The sequence below is a fragment of the Mugil cephalus genome, chromosome 2, assembly GCF_022458985.1.
Source record: "Mugil cephalus isolate CIBA_MC_2020 chromosome 2, CIBA_Mcephalus_1.1, whole genome shotgun sequence".
Classification (NCBI taxonomy): domain Eukaryota; kingdom Metazoa; phylum Chordata; class Actinopteri; order Mugiliformes; family Mugilidae; genus Mugil; species Mugil cephalus.
The window spans coordinates 32,602,788-32,621,982 of NC_061771.1; the positions used below are offsets into that span (position 1 = coordinate 32,602,788).

Below are 19,195 nucleotides of genomic sequence, written 5' to 3' on the forward strand. Positions count from 1 at the left end.
GATCAATAAGGGCTGTACCTCTTACTCCGGTTTCTGAAGTAAACCTACTCAAATGAAAGCTTAAAAACCTTGAAGAACAAAAAATGTGCAAATGTCCTAATCCTCATCTTCTAAAGAGTAACTGTAAATAATGCTGTCCCCACGCTGGAGGTGGGGTGGTGGGTGGGGGTGCGTTTCTAGACAGACGGCGGCTGACAGATGGAGCTACAGCCAGGCTGTGTTGAGTAACCTGTCTTTGTGTAAGCTCCCTGGCTTATTGGAAAGCGATCGTGTACTATCAGGGTGATATTCTGTGCCATTTGGATGCGCTGATAAGGCTTTTGTTTTGTGCCGTTTTCTGCGGATGTTTGGTGGTGGTGTAGAGAAAAAAAAAAAAAAAATGGATGACAGTCTCCCGTGGGAGTTTCCAGATGGCGGGAGAAGCGGGTCAATTACAGCCTGACCGCAGCACTGGGTTCATGTTGACCTGCACTCACAGACCTGGTGGGCTCGGCAAAGGTTAGAGCCCCCGAGTGGCAGGAGACAGCGGAAAGCTGGAGCGTGGCAGGAAGTGACAGTGAGGGCTGCTTTGACGTGCAGGAGTCCCTGCGTCTTGTTTTCAAAGTTACTGTAAGTGATGGAAGTTGAGGTAGAGAGCACGTAGAAGGCAGCGGGAGACTCGGAGGCTGGTTCGGCGTGAACGCGATGCACATCGCTCCTGCCTCCGCCTTTTTATTGTCAGATCTGAAAAGATTTATCAGCTAAAACTGTAGGAGCGCTATGTCCATGTGTTTTTGTACAAAGTTTTTATTTTTTTTAAGATTAATATGAATTTAGTTCTATTTTCTGTTCCTTATATGTCTTTTTAATATATCTTTTTTCATTGTGTTGTTTTAATACGGACCTCAGGAACTCGCGTCGCACACTTTGCCTCGAAAATCACACCCAACCTCACAGAAATGAACGATGGATCCATCAGGACACAGATACCGGACTTTTAACTTTTGATGGAGACGAAAGATAAAAAGCTTAATACCTACTGTCGTAGCCCTAAAAAGACCCTGACGACTGTTTTTACGTTTGTCCATATCCACCTTTTTCAACGTCTCATGTCATCAGTCAATGTTGATCTGAGCACTTTCCCGTCTTGTCCAATTTTCTGTTGAATATATGTAAAATCAAGTCAAATACAGTCTTAAAATCTAATGAGGATCTTTATAAATAGATAAAAATAAATAAATAAATAAAATAAATGTTCCCAAACTGGTAAATTTCACTGCTGCAGCAGCAACATCCAGGCTTCAGTATACAATACATAATATAATTATTATTAATAATAATAATAACAGAATACATAAATTAATAAATACAAATAAATGTATGTGTTACCACATTAACATAAGTCTCCTAATAATTCTTTATAATAATTGACGGCACTGATCATTTCTCTTCTTGTTAGTCAAGTTAATGGTTATTAAATATCCACACTGGCAAATATATAATATAATATAATATAATATAATATAATATAATATGTATTTTTACAGTCTTTATATTTCATTAATACCTAGTATTACTATAACTACAGTGTGAGTGTCGCAGTGCAGCACAAAGGAAAATGTCCACATTAAAAAAAGCTTTTGTGCCAAATCTGAACTTTTAAACTAATCGGTAGAAGTCAGGAGTGAAAGTATTAAAACATTAAACAAGAAGAAGTAAAAGTGTGAGGGGAACATGCAACTTCCCCCAAAAATGCATCTGGATGAAAAAGTTTTTAAAAAAAAAAAATCCTCCATCCTCATCTGGTTGTGTGACCTTGAGTTGAGAAGTTTTACCGTGAGCAGTTTGAGCAGAGACGTAGGCGGAGAGGATGAAGCAGGTGTTCTCACACAGGAACTCGTATGTGGCTCAAGCTAAATTCTCAACACTCGTCCTTGTAAAGTGTGTTTTTTTTTTTTTTTTTTGTAGGTTTTCAGGGTTTTTAAACTGTCTGAAATTCTCTTTTGAAATTCACTGAAAATGACTGTGTCTGCACCAGAGACCGAAAATAATATAAATAAAGAAATAGATCGAATATTTATAAATACACAGTGTAATATTTATTTATTTTGTATGTATGATTGGGATGTGTTGTTATTATTATTATTGTTGTTGTTGTTGCTGTTAATTAAGAATATGTTTTTACGTTTTAAATTTTTTTAATTTAATCAAGCAGCAGGCAGCTGTGCTGGGGGGCAGTGGGGGGGCACGAAGCTTTGCAGGAGGAAATTTAGCCGCGTGTGTGTGTATGGTTGTGACTTAGTCGCACAACTCAGTGCCAGTGAGTTCGTTTATTGTGGAGCATCTGCACCTTCATGTTACATCATATTTTATTTATTTATTTTGAAAAAAATAGTCACATTTGCATCATTTATTAATGAATTTATTTCTAGTCTGCCCAGTAACAGTGACAGGATTTGGGAAACACCCGTTTTTTTTTATCATTATTTTTTATTAGGTTTATTTATTTATTGTTCCAGTTTTGTCAGGTTTGGTTTTTGTACAAGCAGTAAATTTCAAAAAGTGGCAAAATAGAATTTCAGACTTTTTTTTTTTTTTTTTTTTAAATGAAAAAATACCTGAAACCTTACAAAAGTGACACTTACAAGGACGAGTGTTGATGGGGAAGTTTTGGAAACACCTGCTGACAGTTTCTAGCTCGTTTCAAACTTTTAAATCACGATTCCAGACTACGGCCACTCACCGAATATGAAGAGCTGATTCCTTTCACATATGCACAGAACATCTGCTCGTATCAAGGCCCCGCGGATCCTCTGTGACCCCGGACCCCCCCGGCTATAGACCATCCACCCTCCACATGCACAGCTCCACTTTATTCTGCTGCTATATATTTACTTATTTTTCCACATGTTGTCTTTATTTTATTTCATTGTATTTATCGTATTTTCTCTGGTAGTTACTCCTCTTCTCTCTCATGTTTGTTACTGACGCTGTGTGAATTGAATTGAATGTGCAGTTTTACGCTGTGTTCAGATGCTACTTCTTGGTCCAGGCAACGTGAAACAGCGTCACAATCTGCCTTTGGTGTTGGTGTTGTGTGTGCTGATTATATGACAGTATTTGATTGTATCTCTGATGTAAAGCTCTGAACTCTCTGCACTTGAGTGACGGCTGAACCGAACGTATTTTGTTCGACACGTCACCAATGTCGAATGTTGTCACAGTGTCACTCTGATACTCTGGCCCCTTTTTAAACCACATGTAAAAGAAACATTTGACAATGGGCTTAAATTTGATGGACAGATTAGTTCTGTCTCCGTCTCTTGGCCGAAGTGAAGCCCTTTCTCAGTCAACAGGATCTCAGAGGATTCATTAGTTCATGACTGGACTCCTGTAATCCCTTCACTTCGGCCTCAGCCTCAGACTTTGAATTAAACGTCTTTAACGTGTGAACACATGACCCCTGCGCTGACGTCGCTCGTAGACTCTCTCACTGCCGGGACTTTTATTTATCAAGCTTTTCTTGTGCATCTGCCGCCATATTAGTGTCTTCACATGTGTAGAAATCTCAGCTGATATTTCCTGCACGGTCAAGACCTCGTACAGAGTCAGTACTGATCTGGAAAAAAAACCTCTGAGGGAGTTTAAGACAATTATAAAAGAAATCATGAAAGACAATCAGGTCTTGTGACTGTGCTGTGTAATCATGTAATGTCACTCTGGTTTTTCTGTGTGTGTTTTGTGCGTTTTGCTGCTGTCTTGGCCACGTCGCTCCTGAAAAAGACAGGTTTTTATCTGGTTATATAAAGGATGTAATAATAATAATAATAATTTGAACAAGTTTTAAACTTCTGTTGTTAGTTTTTAATGCCATTAACGGCCTCCTACTTGTCAGAGATTTTAACTCTGTGATCATAGATGGTCTTTATTGGTCGAGTCAGTTTCTGGTAGACGTCCCCGGGTCCAGATACAACCAGTGGAGCGATGGTTCTTTTTGTCACTGCTCTGACTCTGGAACAAACTATCCCTCCTCCTGACACCGGCACCACTTCTGATCTGTGCCTCCTTAAACTGAAGCTGAAGACCTGCGGTTTTAGACCCGCGTTCAGTTCCGACAACGCAGTCTTGTCTTTAGGTGTATTTTATTATTCTTATCTTTGCTGTTTTATGTCCGTGGAAGCCTTTTAATACCCCGCAGCCCTGTAGCACTTTCCAGTTCTGTTTTTATGTTTTGATTTTGTGTTGTTTTATGGCTTTGATGTAAAGCACTTTGGCTACCTTTTGGTAATTGTAAAGGCCGATACGAATAATATGTGCCCTCTTCCCCATTATTATTATTATTATTATTATTATTATTATTATTATTGTTGTTGTTGTTGTCATGTTGCTGTCCTCTCTGTGATTGGCTGTATTTTATTTAAGAAGGAGAGATTAACGTCTTCTCTTTTGGTCCAGACCCATCTGAGTTAAAACGACAGTGATGCTTGTTGTCACGTATCGTTTTTAAATGACAAACCCAGATGTCTCTTCTTTTTGCTTCTCTGCTGCTAACACGATGCACGAGGCCACTTAGCGTAGCCTTGGTGTGAACACGGCTTTCTCACAAGCACGAACAAATTGCACTTAAACGGAGCGGAGTTCCCGGCAACTGAACCAGGCTTTATGTTTTAAATGATGTGTTTAATGCTCTTCAAGTGTCTGTTCTCTGACAAGGAGTCAGTCTGGCTTATTGAGACGGCCGCTCTATAAACACACTGGAATTATTTAGTCATAGTTTGTTTTGGGGGGAAAACCTGTTTAAAACGTTGGTCTCTTTGAAATGATGTAACTTTCACTTCATTGATCTCTGCTCCAGTTCTGCTTGTTTGTTGGTCCATGAATTCAAAGCCGGTCACATGATGACCTCATATTTTTAGAAAATTAAATAAAAACTAAAAGGCCAGCTTTTATTTTTACTGTTTCTGTCCAACTCTTACTTTTAACTGATTCTTTTATTTTACAAAAGTTATTATTAGTTGATTTTAGTTTTGCTCTATTTGACACTGGCAAATTTCAGAGGATTTTCTGTCATTATTATTATTCTCTGAATAATTATCTCAATGGTCGTCTATGGAACAATGAACACACACAAAAAAAATATCATTACTGGTGTTTTTTTTTACTGAAGGAAATATTTCAGTTAGGGGATTTTTCTATTTGTTCTTTGGAAAACAATATGAGATATAAGTAAGTATCCTAATTCAGTTTAAAACATTTTAATCCTGATGATATTTCATTGACTTTGAGCTAGTTTTTAAAATAATTCTAGTTATACCACATGAATGAACTCAATATTGACTTATACAAACAACATATCGTCGTGTTTAATTTGCATTTGTGAATAAATGGCACAAATAAATAGAAATGCAGAACATAGATCTTTAAACTATGTCTGTGTTATTGTTGTTGAAGCAAACTGACACACATATATAATACGATGAATGTAGATGTATTCATTATATTTGACCTTTTAATGTGTCAGTGATTTAAAAACCAGTCATGTCCAGTAGTTTATTTAGCAGTGACAGTGACAGCATCCATATAATAACAAACCTGTTCTGCCCGTAGATATTTCTTCCTGCAAACGTTTTAGGCAGTTGTGGAAATGTTGTGTAGAATTTTCTTTCAAAACTATAAATAATGATTTGTTTATTTTTATCAATTTACAAATTGCAAAGTGAGTGAACAGAAGAGAAATCTAAGTCACGTCAGTATGTGGTGTTAAACCCATTACCTTCAAACCAGCATCAACTCTTACAGGTTCAGTAAGTCAGAGATCTTATAGCATCGTAGACGCAGTGGTCGAACAACAAAACTGAACAACACATCAAGATTATTTCACTTTGAAATCTGAAGATGTCCAGTGGCATCAGCTCAGAACTGTCAGAAACCAGTGGGACACAGGTTCACCACCTACTGTCCGGACACAAGACGTCTTCATGGAAGAGCTGCAGCCAAAAATCCATCCCTCTGAAATACAAACAAGACCAAGACACTCAACTATGAACCAAAACATAGGAACTGGGCTCAGAAACATCTGGACTGATGAGTCAACATGTGGAATATTTGTCAGAAGGCAGAGCTACAATAACGAGAGTCTGCAGGCAACAGTGAAGCATGGAGGAGGCTCCTGGAGAGTCTGGTCAGAATGAATGGTCCTCAATGCTGAGAAATACAGGCAGATACATGAAGAGACAGAAGGATCTGAGGAAGATCTGTGTAGTTCTCCAAGATGTTTGGAACAAACTACCGGCCGAGGTCCTTCAAAAACTGCGTCCAAGTAGAAGAGTAGATTGTGTCTGGAAGGAAAAGGGGGGTCACACCAGATACTAGATTTGATTTAGATTTCTCTTCTGTTTGTTCACTGCGTTTTGTTAATTGATGAGAATAGTTTATTTTTGTGAATAGTGTTGAAATAAGAAATATTCTGTGTTTATTCTGGTTTGGTTTCATTGTGTATATGCGATGCAGTAACAGTAGAGTGCTGCTATGTGCGAGTCGCCCCTGTGTATTTGATGAACTACTTTAGCAGCAGTTGAAGTCAGAGCTTACATGGAAATATATTAAAAGTTTTTTTTTTTTTTTATGCCCGTTGTTGGAAGCATTCCAGTCCGTCTCGTAGAAAAAAAACGCACCATTTGATATTACACTGTCACCATTGTTATTAATGGTGTTCTCCTTCGGCTTCCAAGCCTCCGTCTTCTTTTGTCCAAACTTAGAAATTGGTCATTATGTCTGAACAGTTCAGCTTTTGTTTTGTCAGACCGGAGGACATTTCTCTAAAAAAAAGTTAAGATCTCTTTCACTGTGCCCATTGTCTCAGCATCTGTCCACGGTCCTGTGGTGCAAAAAGTTTAAATCGGTCCCAGAACCACAAAGTACATTCAGCTCTAGGAGACAGAGCTCGTCTTCTTCCCTCCGTGTTCTGCGGCCGCGCTCTTTACACTTTACACGTGTTGTTCTTTGAGCAGATGAATGTGATACCTTGGAGGGTTTTTAAAAGAAATCACTGGTTGTGCGCTGTTTTAAAGTGTTGCATGGTTTCTTTGGATCGTCCCACCATGTAAATACGAAACATTTAACAAGTTCACCTCCAGCTGACGCAAATGATTCCAGTTAATCTCTCAACATCTTCAAAAACCAGACCAGCGTTTCCCAAGCTGAGAAAAAGCAGCGATGATGTTGAGTTAAAAGCAAAACAACCAGCTTTCTAAGCAGTAGTTTAATGTTTAGTGAGCACAGGTTGGATTCTTTGTAGCATAAACAGTTTATTCCTGAATGTTTTAAGTCGACTGACGTCAGTTCTGAAGTAAACGGAAGCAGCAGGAAAAATATTTTGTTTAAATGAATGTCGAGTGTCAATGTTCGATGTTTATGGTCTTAGTTTTCTTAGTTATCAGCGTGTGTGTCAGTATTTAGGAGAGTGTGGAGATTTAGGTTAAACCAGTGAAGACGAATATTAACTATTTATTGACCGTTTTGTTGCTCTGTAGCACTTTGAGATTGTTAAAATGTAAATTACAATACAAATGTATTATTATTATTATTATTATTATTGTTGGTCCCGTTACCGCGGCCCACCTTTTTAATTTGGCTTTTAACTGAGTCCTTTACTCTTTTTATTATTACTCATTTATTCTTAAGTATGTAATTATGCTGATTTTACTGTTTCACAGTTTTTCAGTTATTTTTTTAATACCATATTGTTTGTTAATTCCTTTTAGTATTATTTATATTTTATTCTGTCGTTCCTTAGATTTTAACTCCAGTGTTTTCCTCATCGGGGCCCTTCCACTTTTTGACATATGAAAAGTGTTTATATGTAAATTTGATTTGATTTGATTTGAAGTGTAACTGAAGGGTGAATACTGGACGTGCTTAATGTTTGTGTGAAGCTATTTCATCTCTGCCCTGACTGACAGCGACAGGAACTTATTTATTTAAAACAGGGTCAACGCACACACACATGCACACACACACACACACACACACACACACACACACACACACACACACACACACAGAAAAAAATAAAATAAATGTAACCTTTAGAACATTTTAGCAACCTTTCCTAATTTCTATCTGTAGCTCCTGAATAGATAAGAACTGGAATGAGAAATAATGTAAGAATCACTGAAATATAACAGGATAAAAATCATATGATGAAGTCAATGCATTTAAAAGCTGTGCATATAAAAACATACACTGACAGTTCCACGTATGAACAAACCAACTCCCCACGTCTTCAGAACATCTTCGTATGTTTGTGAGTGACGTTAAAAGACGGTTCATCGTTGTAACTAAATGACCTTGTGATGATCTATTTATGAACATTTAAACGAATTCAGCCTTTTTGCCCTTGACAAGGTGCCGTGCCTCTTTATTTTATTTTTATTTTTATTTTTCTGTGCCCGTGTTGACAGCAGCTCCTGGTGGAACCAGTGAGAACCTGACTTCTCTGACCTGCGTGCTTCCTTTTATCTCCTCCTAGCGCCGCCTCCTGCTGCACGGTCTTGAATGACACTAATGCTTCAACGTACGACTCCCCTCTGCATCACACCTGCCAGCACAGGTAATGACGTATGACCACACACACACACACACACACACTTACAAACAGATGCTTAAACACACATGCTACGTCGGCTGCCAAAGAGCAGCGCTTGCCAAACAGCCCGGTGTGTTTGTGTGTTTGTGTGTGTGTGTGTGTGTGTGTGTGTGTGTGTGTGTCGCTCAGTCCAGAGGACAACTGGCTGAGTTTAGCTCTTTACACTGTATTGCCTCTCATTTGTTGCACTGGGACTTGGTGGAACTCCCAGGAAGTCGCATATTAAGCCATAAACACCCAACATACAGAGCTGGAGCACGTTATTCAATTTTCATTTCATTCATGCTCCACTCTGTCAGCCGGCTAAAAGCTGCAGCTTATCACAGCCCGTCCTGGACACAGAGGTTGGAAAAAGAAAGAAGGGGAAGGGTGTCTGAAAAATGTGATAAACTTATTCTTTTAGGGGCTTAGTTTTTTTTGTGTGTGTGTGTTGTTTGTGTTTCGCATGTATTGAGTTCCAGGGTTAAAGGAAATATTTAATAATTTGTCTTCATGGTAATTTTGGCAAAAGGGCTTATGAACAAATGACAAGAATTAAACTGTGATAAATAGACTTTAGTGTGTTTGAATTTCCACGTACACTAGTTCAGAATGACCACGTTCACCAATCAGCCACAACATTATGACCACCGACAGGGGAAATGAATGATATCTTAACCGTCTTGTGACAGTTCAGTGTTCTGTTGGGAAATTTTTGGAGCTGGCGTTCATTGGTGTGGACGTTACTGAGAGATGTAGCCCCCACCTGGACCAGAGCAGACACCTGCACCCCCACCCTCACCCCCACCCCCAGGAGGATGCAGCCTGACACAGACACACAAATAAAAACGCTTTAGGAACAACTCAAAAAAAACCATGAAGAGCTGACTCCTAAATTCACTAGATCCCAAACTGATCAAATATCTGTGGGATGATCCACAGAGTCAATATTAGGAAGGTGGTCATAATGTTACGCTTGATTTGACAGTGTCGTGGACGTATGTCCTGGTCGGAGTAGGAACAGATGAAACACTCTCGTGTTTCTCTTCAGTAATATTTGCTCGATGGTGACACGTGATCAGGTAATAACTAATGAATATTTAATTCCTGCACATGTGTTGATTTATTTCCTTTTTTAAAACATTGTTACTGTCACTTCCCACTTGTGCAGCTCCTCATTCAATGACACAGTCATTACGGTAACAACGTCTGCAGATAATACTGAAGATAATAACATCAACATCATTAGCGAGCATAAGCCTCTTGTCACAAATGTTGTGTTGCACGAACAAAGCTACAGTGTTCACTTTGTGAACAGCAAATTACAATAACGTCGTCGTATTGTGTTGGGTTTGAATGGAGCCACAACCACATTAAAAGACAGGAGGCCTGTTTAGTTTTTTCTTCTTCTTCTTCGTCTTACATCTGTTGAACCGAGACATTTCAAGTGCTGCCTCATTTTATTCCCCTTCCTGCTTCTCCCTCTGTCATGTCACACACCCTCCCTCCCTCCCTCCCCCCTCCCCCCATCTTCTCTTGCTCTTCTTTTGACAGCTCTCAGGGCTATAAAAACCACCATGATATATGATGTTGTCTGATCAAAACACTAAAAAGTCCCACAGCGACTTAAACAGCGCAGTGTGCTCTGACTTACACGTGTACACACACACACACACACACACACACATTTTAGAATAATGTCCACATCGACAATTTTTTTCTTTCTTTTCTGTTTGTTCGATCTACTCCTCTCTCTCTTTAAAGTCCCTGGTGGGATGGTTGGCATTTTATTCTGGACATCACACACACACACACACACACACACACGTGTTTGCAGACTCGAGCACATGTAACAACCCCCGGTCACGGGAATCTTCAGGCAACGTTTGCATTGTGATTTTATTCATGTTATGGAAAATAGAGGGTGTGTTTGTGCACTTGTAGCATTAATACACGATAATTCATATATTTTATTCTGTAATCACGGCTGAATTAGACCTCAGTAGGAGCTGCTTTATTTGTCAGACAATCAGGAACGTCGTCAACAGGAAAACTCGAAGATAAAACTCAAAGAAGCTGCAGCAGGAAAACGTCCGTTGCAACTATTTTGTTGGTTGATTAGTAAGATTATGATTTGCACTAAAAATGCAAAACAACGTCTTTTATTTATTATATTAATTTAAGTGGCAGCAGCAATGAAATAAACTTCTCTTCTGATTGTGTTTTTACAAAACACAATTACAAAATAACACAGTGTCTCAGACAAAAGAGAAATAAAAGGGGAAAAAAATAAAAAAGTGAATTATATTAAAAAAAAAAAAAAAAAACAGGAGCATATTGTGGAGTCGGTCTCAAGTACTCTCAGTTTGGATTTAAAGTGCTCAATGAAATTACCTACAGTCATTCTGCAACATATTCCATGCAACTGGTGCAGATTGGACAAAAGGCCCTTTTATTCCAGTTCATCATGAGCAAAGGGCACAGAAAGAAACCTCTGATCTTGTGATCGGAGAAAGTGAAGAGCAGCTTTCCTCTTCGATTAAAGTGCAAACGTAGAAAGGCATTATTTGCTTTATATATTAAAGTGCACCAATGAATGATCCTTCAGGCGTCCAGAGCAGCCATCCCACCCAGGAGTATAACTCACAGTGATGAGTCAACAATTTACTATTAGTGACGAACCCCAGAGACAATATCAGTCTGTCCTGATCCTTCTTAACGCCACGACAACTCCGTCTGCACATACTGCGATAGGCTGGCTACTAGCATGGGAGCTAAGTATTTTACAGAGGTCTGTCTGAGTGTATGACTGTTTATAATAGGGACAAACCCATCACCCATTGGATTGTGGGCTTCGTTTTTGAGGCTCACAAAGTGGGCGGAGCCCGTGATCTCCATGATGGATGAACTTTCCTCCACCCGCACTCAGATACTGTGTTAACCCAACTATCTGCTACCTGTTAGCTCATGCTACCACCTGTCAATCAAAATGGGGACGCCCTCAATTATGTTTGTTTTAGAAAAAAAAAAAAAAAAAACATTCACCCCCCTTACAGTCGTCGTGAATAGTGAAATAAAGTATAGGGACCAAAACTGTATATTGAACCAGGCTGTGAACATGTTTAATAATGCTGTAAAGTTGTGCTTTTTAACATCGGGGTCTATGGGGATTTTCTGCCTTTTGGAGCCTCTAGTGGCCACTCGATGAACTGCATTTTTTTGCTCTTCTTCATGAGCTTCATCGCTCCGACCTGGAGTTTGCCCCATGGTGCACGAGGTTACAAATCTTGTGTGACAGTTTTCTTGGTTGTTTGGAGTCACAAAAGTTCCCAGACTTTGGACCCTTTGTTTTGCATTAGCTTTGTGGCCCCGGGCCTTTTCCCGGTCACTCGTGCACATGTGCTGCTGTCAGTGCACCAACAAGTTGGGAAGATATGTCACTTTGAACTAGCTCAATGGCCACGTTGGTGACCTGTCAGCTAGTAAATTAGTCACAGCTGCTGCTGTGATGGTTGGATAAGGACAAGTCTTGGTACGTGTACGCAATATGCTACAACCTATATAAATAACATCGCGCTGCCTTCTCTGCTGGACATAACTCTGTCTCCTAGTACCATTTGTTCTGACCAGGATGAGCACAAACATCAATGCAAAGACAGCTCACGTGGCTCTTAGTGCTCTGCATCCGTGTTTACGGCTTCCTGCTTTTGGTCTGTCTCATGTTACAGATCACTTGTTCTTTGTTTACCTGACCAGAGAGATAGCATTTGGTCGATGGAGCCGTAAAAGAGTGGAGCAGAGTAGACAGACGTAGGAAGATTTATCTTCATACATTCAACACCAAAACCTCAGTGAAGGCATGTACGCTGGAGATAAAGATAGAAAACAAGTTTCAGAATCAGTTCTACTATGGTTTGCTACAATGTGTTAATAGTGTACGCATTTGTAAGCATTGGATTTCTGCTTTTGGTGGCAAATGGCAATTTAGATTTGAAAAGCAGAGGTTGTCGCATTAACTGTTCCTTTGGTGTTTTCTGTAAATTCTACCAATTAATCCTTGGCATGGAGGGAAAGTGGAAACGCAGGCACGTCAAGGCCTCGGACGTGAACCGGTGGACCTGCCATTCTAACACTGGTCGTAAACATGTAGACAGTTTTTAAAAGCAGGACCGGATGATGACTGTAAAAGAAATATAATGAGACGTCGGAGGATGAATAGACCTTCTTCCTGGTCCTTTATGACACAACAGCATACGCTATAAAACAGGCAGCCACGTTGAGTCTATTCCTTAGAGTATTTCAAAGTTTGATCGAATTTCTAAAGGCTGACCGTCACCCCCTAATCCACTCTGCTCTGTCCTTACTTCCTGTGAGCTGGGCCCTGAGGGAACATAAAAGCCAACCGAGTGGCTTTAACAGTGGGGAGGTGGTTCCTGTGGGACCACAGAGACCAATAAAATGACCAGGAAATCAACGACAAACTATGAAGAATCCTCTTGTTAGGTGTTAATCACTAACCTCATTTTCCTCTCATGCTCGTTTTGGGTCTTTATTCACTGGACCCAGAGTGTAATGACCTCAACCAGCTACATCTCTCGTTCTGATAGGTGTCGGCGAAGGGAAAGCCACTATTGTTTGACTTCCATGATCTCATCCGAGCAGCTTCTTCGGTTTTAAATTCTCTACTCTCACAGATTTTAGTGTCTTTTATCTTAAACAGATGTAGGAAAACTTTCATGACTTCTCCAGAATCACTCAACTCCTCCCTGCTCCTTCCTTTCTGTTCATTTACTTTATTTATTTCCTGCTGCTCATCAAAATCTTAAAAAAAAAAAAAAAAAAAAAGAATTGACATAAAGGTTGAAGTTGCACCTTTTCAAAGAGTCGTGGTGTGGTAGCGTATGGCCTGGCAGACGTCACTTTAATTGTTCTCTTTAATTGTACTTTTGAGCAAAACATACTCGAGATCATTAATATTACAACGTACAAGAAAAGGCTTAAGGATCAAGTGGTTTTCTTGCTTTAAGGAAATATTTTTTTGCAAATATTTCCTTAAAGATTCCTGCATTGTCTCATGTATTTATTCATCTTGCTGTAAATTGACATAAACGTTTAGACATTTTCTTACAAAAACATGTATTTATTTCCCACTACTTTGGCCAAGTCGGGGCATGCGTGCATTAATCCTTTTCCAACCCTAAGGATGACGTAATATAGATATAATGGAATAGTTTCCAAAGCAACTGCAACACAAGAAAACATTGATTTTTTTCTCTCCTTTTTCCATTTGAACCAGACACCTGAGTTTATTTGGATGTAACGTCTCTAACCATTGTTAAACCATTGTACACTTCATCATAATTTGACAAGATAACAAGAGTCGCCACTGGGCTTTCACTGTAATCATTACCTCCTTTGTTTCTTAACTGGATGAATGCACAGCACTGAGTCATGCACTCTGCAGAACGACAAAGAGAAAACATGGGAAAACAGAAGGCTGCTGCTCTCTGGGCTGAATTACTCACTTACTGAATACAGCTTCATGGTTCGCTTGTGCCCGGTCTTCACCTATTTTCTGGTGTTTATTCAGAATGAATTGACTCTAATGAGACATCTATTTCATGGATAAATCATCAACACACATGTATAACAGTATGTGTTATCTCACAGTTGACAGGGAGTATAGCTCACATGTTCATTCATATATGCATGTGTCTCCTCTAAGGCGTCACGTCGATATCGGAGATGGGGTTGTTGCATCTTGTCGCCCTCTCGCCGCTACTTTGAACGCACCATAAGCCTTCTGTTGACGAGAACCCCTCTAGTTATTAGCCACGTCTCGTTAGCTTATTGTTGAATTGTAATTGCATGCTTAATTGCTAATTAAAAGGCAAATTGCTAATTGTTTTGATTGGATTTGCAATTTATGTGGGGCTATTTTCTCCGATACCAGAGTGAAATGATCAAAGACGTGATAGAAGGCTCAGAACGGACTCTTTTTGTTCTGTTGTTTGCTGATTTTCTTTTAAAGTCACATTATTTCCATCGCGTATAGTTGATCGTCTGCGTAACATTATTCACAGTCGAGAAGTGTTATCGTTGGCTTCCTCGTAAATAAAACAGAAGATCTGACTGTTGCTTGTTTTAAGGCGGAATCCTTGCACATACTTTCTTCTCTATCTCTGTATCTGCAGCGGTTTTAACAGGATGCTACTGATTCACGCCGCTTCATGCATCATTACCAGTTCAATGCATCAACTTGTCTTCTCCTGCCCACATTTGTTCTTAGCCGTGTTTTGTGTGAGAAAAGTTGCACCTTTGTTGTTTTAATGTAGATAATCTGTGTGGCTTTTATCATGTTTGCTCTGACTATTCCTGTCTCTTACTTCCAAACATCTCCTTTACCTCCACCTTTGTTTCTGGTATTCATGCCTCCTTCTAAGATGGTCTAACGGAGACGGCGAGGATTGCTCCTCGTGTATCGTTTCCTCCCATTTTGTCTGTCTCTGTCTGTTGTTCTCTCTCCTCGGCCCCAACCCTATTACGCTTTGATGATAGATCCCACAACTGAGATACAAATAACTGGGGCTAAAACATTCAGGATGCACACAGACACACAACCGGCTGTGACTGTGTTACCACACAGTTAATGGGTCACAATGTTTGTTCACATCCATGCCCTTACTCTGGTACGCCCACAGAGCAGATGATGGCAAACCGTCAGTTCATCTTACACTGAGATGCTGGGAGAAAGAGGTAAAGAAGTAATATGAGAATGGCAGATGGAGTTAGAGAAGAAAAACAAACAGGGACATAGAAAGAGAGAGGAAACAGAGCGGTATCGCAAAAGACTGAAACATAAAGAAATCTTTTGAAGTCAGAAAAGAGGGAAAACAAAATGTATTTGCCAGTGAAACCAATTCATTCCACATGTTAACATATATGTGAATATATATGAAGTTAATATAAATCAGCTAGATTTGTGATATCGGACAAATCATCCATCCAGCCATACAGGGATCAGCCACAATATTATGACCATTGGCAGGAGAAGTCACCTTGTGACAATTCGGTGTTCTGCCGGGAAACTTTTGGACCTGGTCTTCATTGGTGTGGGTGTTATTTAGACATGTAGCACCCACCTAGAATGAACCAGCCCCCACCCCATAGCAATGACACTCCTTGATAGTAGCCTGACACACTCAAAAACGCTCACTACATCCCAAATTAGAACTTCAACTACTTTGCAGATTCAGATTAATAACTATAAATGGAGAAAACATGATACAATGACACTGTATTTATAAACTACCTTTCAGTATTTAACGTCCTCACACCCAAGCTTTTATTTGGTATGCATTTCTGATTTCTCTGAGGTATTTAGGATCAGTATTACAAAAATTAAGCATAATTTCAGAACAGGAAGTAGTAAAACAATGTCCTCATATGTGGACGCTGGGATTATTTCATTGTTAATATTATAAAGAAGTCACCAATGTGTGAAATATAAAACTGTTTATTTACCAAAACCAGAATTGCAAACAATGAAGTCCCAATGTCATAAAACGAGTACTAGCTAATTAGCAAAAATTGCTAATTTGTTACATTTGTGAGTCATATCAAACTAGTAACGTTAATAAGCATAAATAAACAAGTTGTAACCTTTGATACCACTAGATGGCAGACTAAAGTGTCCACTAATGAGGACAATGGGTTTAAGTGAAGCAGAATAAGCTGCTATAAAACCTAAAACTTAATGTCCTCATATGAGGACGCAGGGTCTCAGGAGGTTAAATCAGCTCAGCCTTTGCTGATGTGATGAACACATTACTGCACCAGTCAATAAAATCCAACACAAACTGTGATTTATAGGACGTCCTTCATGATTCTTAAATGCAATGTCAAAAAAAAAAAAAGCAGTGAATCAAACTAACTCTGAAAAAATTACAGTTACAAACATGTTCAATTTCTTGGAATTGAGATTAGAGACGACCTCCACAATTATTGCAATTTACTAGAGGTCCCCAGGTGAAACTAGTCCTGTGTGAATAAGGCTTTTGACAAGGGCCAAACTGTGACGACCAGATGGGACATGTACCACCTACCTAAGCGTTGATGTAGACCGTGTCAAACCCTTTCATGCAAACCGTGTTCCCTGATGGCAGTGGCCTCTTTTAGCTGCATAATGCTCCCTGCCACAAAGCAAAAAACGGTTTAATGAACACAACAAGTGCAAGGTGTTGACTTGACCTCAGAATTCCCCAGTTCTCAGTCCAATTGAGCTTCTGTGCTATGTGCTGGATAAACAAGTCTGTTCCATAGACCTCCATCTCACAACATGCTCGACTTAAGATCTGCTGCCAATGTCCATAGTACGCCTTTAGAGGTCCAGAGGACTTCATGTCTCAGCTGACTGCAGCTGTACTACTGCAGCAAATACATAACAGCAAGAACATTGGCACTGCAGAATAAACCATAAACAATTCAACCGTTGCACTTAATATACAGAAAATGCAAAGGAATAGTTCACTGATCATATTATTTTACTCTCTTACATTAGTTTTAAATCTAGGTTGTCTCTCTTACAAAGCCACAGAATGACCAATTCCTCTCCATGGAAAGCACAGCCAGTTCTCCTGCAGGAAAGTCTCGATACCTGGCTGTGGTAGCCATTAAAAAAACCCAACAGATTGCCTAACGGTTAGGACAAGCCCTCCCGGAAATCCTTCAGATCACACTGCTGTGTCTGCACCTCAACACGAGAGAACAGCCACTGTAAATACTGTACTCATATTCAGGGACTGCATTCCTTCTGCAGTCCTCAAGTGGAAAACACGACTCTTTCCTTGAATATGAAATTACACATAGTGAGAGTTTGAGTAGTTTTAAGCCCACATCATTGTGTATATTTAAATAAAATATTAATGCTGTCGACTACATATGGACTGTCAGGACCAGATGGTTTAATTAAATGTAGAGATCTCTGGAGATGATCAGACACAGGAGCAGAAACTGGAAGTCGGCCCGTTATTCTTCTGCAGATTCCTGGCTTTAACTGCCCACATATAAAATAAAATAAAGAAGGTTCCACAGACTGTTGACTTCCACAGCTTCATATCTCCAGAGATAGCATCTTGTCAAACACAAGCAGAGGTCACATCAGTGTGTGGAGACTTTTCTGGTGTTTTTATTTCTTGTGTACTTTGGCTGCAGCTTGTAGAAATAACTTGTGGATGGCCAGTGTCAGCTGAAATCAACTGCAACCATACGTGTAAAAGTTTGTTAACATAGTCACGTTTTAACTCAAAACTCTAGGATTGATCCAGAGATCAAAAATGCAGTTGCTAATTTTTTAATCCAAACTAACTATTTCCAAGTGTGCATGTATTTTTAACTTTACCCTTTGCTTCGGGTGCATATAAACAAATGTTGTGAGTGTAGATACACAAATGCACATCATCATCTTCTTTACTCGGGCAAATTCATGCCCAGATTCATCCAACTCCTCGAGCTTCTTCGCATCATGTACCCAACTTTTCATTGATTTGTTACCTTTTCTTCCAGACAGTTTTTTTTTTCTTTTTCCCCCGACTGTCAAAATATGATTACAGTAAAAGCAATGTGGGTGAAATGTTGCCATGGGAACGTGACTGTACAAAACAAAGCAGCACAAATCCTTTACCTGGTTTCACATTATTACACAGCACATTGATCAGAATCTGCACTATCGACGTGTGCATGCACGCTGTGTGATGTATGAACCCATAGACTGAGGATGAATGACTAAACTTTCTTTGGCTTTGGGGAGAAAAAAAAAAGAAAAACATTTCTGCTTTTCTTGTTTGTGTGTCTGTGAAGCAGTTTAGTAATTCATTGAGTCTTATTTTTCATTCTATAGGTGAAAAGTAAAGCCCTCTGGAATAACATACCCTCAGTCTAACTTCACATAAATTGAATTACACTACACCTGAACTAGGACTCATGTAAAGAGTACAGGATATTTAGATAAAACCGCTTATCCAAGCGGTGTTCACCACCCAGCCTGTAGCTGTTACGTTGACGAGTCAGTCAGTGGTCCTCTACCATCTATGTTCTTCTCCTCTTGGTCATCTCTTACCGCTTTCACATCAAAAATAACGGGTTGACACAGGATTTTCAGACCTCGGTCGACCCGCCTTTGAGGGCTTTCACACATCCAGCAGTCCACTGTCTGACCTCCCACTGTGAGAGCTGCGTCCACGTCGATAACATCATCATTATACATTTAAGTATACTGGAACAGTGTGAGGTAAACAATGGACAGCATGGTGCGTCCCATGCTGCTCCTGCTCATCCTGACGTTTATCAGGAGTTTTTTTTTTTTTTTAAGGCTTTCAGTTTGTTGATGACCTGAATAATGGACCAGTCAAACCCGCTCTTTCAAAAGGCTGCTGATATTAGAATAAATCACTGTGTCCTGCACAGAGCCCGATATCTGCTGGTGAATCTCCTCTTCTCCTCGGATGCAGAGCAGCTCATGGATCTCATGCTCTTACCAGTGCACTGCCATAATTTCAATTTCCTGAACATGACGCAGGGCTAATTCGACTA

At 39.6% G+C, this 19,195-nt stretch overlaps 1 protein-coding gene across 9 annotated transcripts in view; it reads left to right on the forward strand.

The window, feature by feature from the left end:
- Positions 1-19,195, forward strand: part of LOC125004004 (teneurin-3) — a 322,776-nt gene that overhangs the window by 14,299 nt on the left and 289,282 nt on the right. For all 9 annotated transcript variants that reach the window (XM_047578303.1, XM_047578307.1, XM_047578305.1 and 6 more), the window contains exon 2: positions 8,510-8,590. The gene's annotated coding sequence lies outside the window, so the exon portion shown is untranslated. The remainder of the gene's footprint in view (positions 1-8,509; positions 8,591-19,195) is intronic.